Source organism: Egretta garzetta, unplaced genomic scaffold, assembly GCF_000687185.1.
Source record: "Egretta garzetta isolate BGI_Z169 unplaced genomic scaffold, ASM68718v1 scaffold79, whole genome shotgun sequence".
In the NCBI taxonomy this organism is placed as follows: domain Eukaryota; kingdom Metazoa; phylum Chordata; class Aves; order Pelecaniformes; family Ardeidae; genus Egretta; species Egretta garzetta.
Window position 1 is genome coordinate 4,459,675 of NW_009260791.1, and position 4,898 is coordinate 4,464,572.

Below are 4,898 nucleotides of genomic sequence, written 5' to 3' on the forward strand. Positions count from 1 at the left end.
CTAAATTCGATGCTAAAAGAAAGCTGCATCAACTAAACAGCTCTCTATCTCCTTCCAGTGACTGTAAAAGAAGTTGAGAAGATTAGTCCAGAAGTATGTGCCTTCACTGCAGATGTCTATAGTTAGATAATATGAATTCTATCTGACTAGAAAGGAAAGACAGCCAACTGATGCTAAGAAAGCATTGATGTGACTGATACCAGAATTATGCAGAATCAGTCAGGTGAGCGTAATAAAAGAGAGACTTAAAGGTGGTAGAGGATGCTGGGAGGAATAGTATGAGGGCTCAAGAAGGTGGTTTGCAGTGGAATGCATTGCTATAAGTGATGTTAGTTCTGACTGTATGTTCCTGTGGTCCATTTTGAGCTTCAAGTCCACATTGGTCTTAAAGAGCAGCCTCAGGAGTGCTGAGAAATACAGCTTTCTCTAACAGCTGCCCCAGGCTCCGTCTCCATGCAGGTTTCTGTGTGTCAGCAATCTGCCCAGATGTGTTCAGTGGCCCTTTAATCTGTCCAGTGGTACAAAACCCCCATCATAGCTAATGAAGAACAGACGGGCTTCAAATGGTCTTTCAGGCTATGCTGGGTTGCGTGACTGCAGTTTTCTTAGCATCAAAGAGCACAGCAAAAGATTTTACGCCATCAAAGATTACGCCAAGTTAACTGCCCATCTCTTCAAACTGCAGCCAAGTTCTGGAAGACGGAATTGTGTCAGAGAGGTAACAGTAAGGATGAAATGCATAATTATACTCAGTTGAATACATTTTGTCAAATAATGAAATTGGCTTTTGTTTAGATTGGAAATACTTACATCAGAGGGTATTTTTACACCAGGCTTAAACTACAGCCAAGGTGCTAAGCAAATAGGCTCTGAGAGGAATAATCAGTATGATCATCATTCAGAGTGCTGTGTTTTTCTTCCAAGACTCATGGAGGACTTCAATATCAATTTCATATGCTTCACCACACCCCGCCAAGGTCAGCTCCGCTGAGAAGCTGTGGCTCTGTGCTGCTCTTTGGGTCATTTTCTACACCAGATGCAAAGTTTGTAAAGAGTGCAAAGCTCTACCTCAACAGAATAATCTTATTTAGCAGGTGCCCTGCACAGATGAGAATTACTGCTGCAGTGGCATAGCCTTGCTGAATGCTCCAAAAATATCACTGGCATAAATTAGCTCTGTACCCTAATTGAAGAGCAGGAGGAAAAACTATCTCCTAGTTCAGTGGCTTAGCTGCAAGATTTTCATTTTTCCTGTACATTATATATTAACCTCAATGCAAGTACTTGCACTGCAAACATTTTCAAGCAGAAGAGTAGTCCCAATGGAATAATTTGTGTTCATCAGGTTAAATATATGCACATAGTAAATCATAGGATGGGAGCTGCCAAGTTATACCTGCATTGGGAGGTACTGTACCATCAAGTTTTGTGAGCAAGATTTCCCTTTGTAAACAGTAAAAGTTTTGATTTATAACATATTTGCATTGTAGTACTAAAAGTATTTACTCAATGCATGCCACTGAAGTGTATGAAACCAAAGCTAGGGTGTATATATTCCAAAGGTGAATAATGAAATAAAATGTTAATACTGCAGACTGTAGAATGTGCAAACACATTAGAAATGTCCATCTGAGTATAACCAGTAGTAACAAGTAGGAATCTTGGAAATACAATGGACTGTAATTAAAATAAAAGCATTTGTTTGCCTAGGTTGCAGTCATAACTTTGAGCCGCAACATCCAAATTCAGCCAATTATTTCAAAAGGCTCTGGCATATGTGCTGAGGTTTGCTGCTCTTAGTACTTAGAAAAGCGTATGCTCCTTGGAATGAAAATTCATCATGTTCAAAAAACATTGCTTTGTGGGTTTTGACATGTTTATTTACAGGTGTCGTGGTTTATATCAATGTGATGTCAACATTATTCTCATACCAAATCCAAAACACAGAGCTAAGCCAGTTACTAGGAAGAAAAATAACTCTATCCCAGCTGAAACCAGAACAGGCTCACTTGGTAACCTTTATCTTTGGCTCAGATTTGTGAAATGTTGGGATGGGTAGGAGCAAACTACTTCCCTGTTAAATTCAGAACTGACAAACTAATGACCTCTATCTCCCCTTACCATCTACCTCTTTAAAATATTGAGTGTGATCACTCATTCTGTTTTAGGACCATCTACATCATTTACATGTTACCTATCAGTGACCTGATGCAATGACAGAGCAAGATTAAAAAAAAAAACAAACCACAAAAAAAGAGGGGTTTGGTTAACCAAGGACTAGTTGTTAGTGACTTTAATCAGTCTTGGAAGGACTACAATAGACTTATGAAACAGTTACAGGAAAAGGGGAAGAAAATTTTAATAAATATTAAAAATGTAACAGTCTCTGGGCTACATTGTCACAGGCCTTACACAGCATGAAGGCAGCAAGGCCTTTCCCATTTCCTTGCTCAGATCACAACGAGCTTTATATTTTTTTTATTTTGGATCATCTCCCTGACCTAGTTTACAGCTGTACTGATGCAAATAACGCAGTAGTGAAGAGCAGCATGGGCAAAGAGAACAAAAAATATTCTAGCTGGCAGGAGGGGTGGAGAGGGGAGGGACCTTTGTGAACCAGACTTACAGCTGAAGAAGATGGGTAGTAGAACTGCACCCTGTGAGCTATGTCTGGAGATATGGGTGGCCTTCACTTCTGAGCATCCTCCCCCAGCTTTGAAGAGACCTAAAAATGCAGGAGGGCATATGTGGATCATGTACAAGGAAGAAGAGTGTCACAATTTCACATAAATGTCTGCCAACTAGCTATTCCTTCTACTCTAACCTTGGCAGATTAGTCTTGTCAATGTACTCTCACACCAGGTCTAGCTGTCCCCCTTTTGACTTCTGTTACATCCCTCTTCCCTTTCATCCACCTCTCTGAGACCTAAATAGCAGGGGAAGGTGGAAAGGAGAGGTCCATGGGAGGGGCAGCTACCCCCCAACCCAGTCTGCGTATGAGAAGGGGAGAAAAAGAACCCCAAAGAGAGGGGATGCAAGGACTCACCAAACGAGAGCAGGCAGCAAATCCGCAGCACCATTTTCTGCTTTGCACTTTGCTGAGAAAAGTGTTCCTGTAGGAGCCAAAGAGAAAGCTCGACCCATGAGCTTGACCCAGGACCCTTGGCTATCACAGGAAGACACACAAATGAGAAAAGCCTCAGAGAGCCTGGCTTAGATTTTAAGGAACTTTGCTCATTGGCGATAAAAGGTTTGTCTTGAACTTTTTTTGACTCCTGTCTGGCAACATGGATTCATTGGGCTGTGTGGTATTCAAAGAGCAACATTAGCGTGAAACATTTAAAAAACCTGCTTACTGCTTTAGAGAGCGGGCAAGTAAGGATAGCCAAAGAGGCTTTTCCACTCCCTGGCTGAGAGTAAAAGTGGGCAGCCACATGCTTACCTTTTGAAAACATTGCTGTCTCTACCTGTAGTACCATGTGCCATTAGCCAAAGTCTTTATAAACAGAAAATTTCACGTTTAAACTTATGTATGTAAGAACTCAGCTAGTGAAAGGCTTATTGCAGTCTGTGTATTTTCCTATATGTAGGTCCCCCAAAATAGTCTCTAAAGTATCACAGAATTAGAAAGACTCATTTTCTGCCAGACTGTCCCACCCTTATTCATAACGAATTTATTCTTCTGAAATTATGACCAACTTCATTAACACTTTTCCCTGTTTTCTAACCTATTCTGTTGAGGTTAAACTTGGCTGTCAAAGTGGGGAGCATTGTGCTTCTAAAACTATCTATCTTTTTTTCTGAACATCTATTTTACACTACAAAAATCACATTTGATAAAATCCCAAACCTCTGATGATCCTGTGGAACAGTTACACAGTTTTGTCCCTGGTTAAACAAATGCAAAGTCTAAGATGTTGCAAGATAATCATTTATTGATGGAAAATAAACATTCTACCTACTCGGTGCCAACCCACTGATTAACTTCAAGGACTCAGACATGACTCAGAAACAGAGGTGTTCAACTGACAATACCTTTACTCCAGCATGGCCTTACGTCATCCTTTTCTCTGAGGAAGCCACAGAATGGGTAAAACAGTGGCTCTGCCATAATTTTCACTCAGCTTTTCCATGCCCCACTTCCCCTGGCCTTTAGACATGGCAGTGAGAGGATCCAGTGGAACGGGAGAAATCGCCATGGGGGAGGGTCCCTTTTCTGAAAGCCTCCTCAAATTCATGGAGACAGTGACAGCACTTGGATTTATTCCTTAGTAATCAGTAGGCTTTGTCTTCACCCTACTGGTGTGTTTAGATCTAGAAGTTCAATTATATTCTGCAAAGGAAAATGTATCTAACCTGTAAAGGGACAGGGAAGTGTTCTACTAGTCCCATGGTAAATGTTATGAGCATCACTGCTGTGCAGAAACTGCACCAAGAAGTAATTAACATTGTACTCAAAATCGATTTTTCAATTCAGCAAATGAACTAAAAGAACTGAAAAGCTTTATTCCAAACCACATTTTGCTTTTTTGATGAAAACCAACCAAAACTATTTTGTTTCATTGACACTTTTGTATGGGAATCATTTCAGACGTATGCATTGGGAAAAATAAGCAAATTAAATGATGCATACCATTCACAAAACTATTGAAGGAGCTGCTATCTTTTGCACAGCCTCAACTGATTGCCAACTGCAAGCTTAACCAGAGAGGAGAAATTTTGAGTTGGCCACAGACTGAGATCTAAACACAACTCTTACTGCCTAAATGGATGCCCTAACCGCTAAGCAACTGGGCAGAAAGAGATGGCATCCAGTCAGTCTCATTTTTTTGGATTTGTACAAAATACTGACTTTGTGTCTCATATAGATCAAAAGAATGGTGATAGTCTGGAAGCCA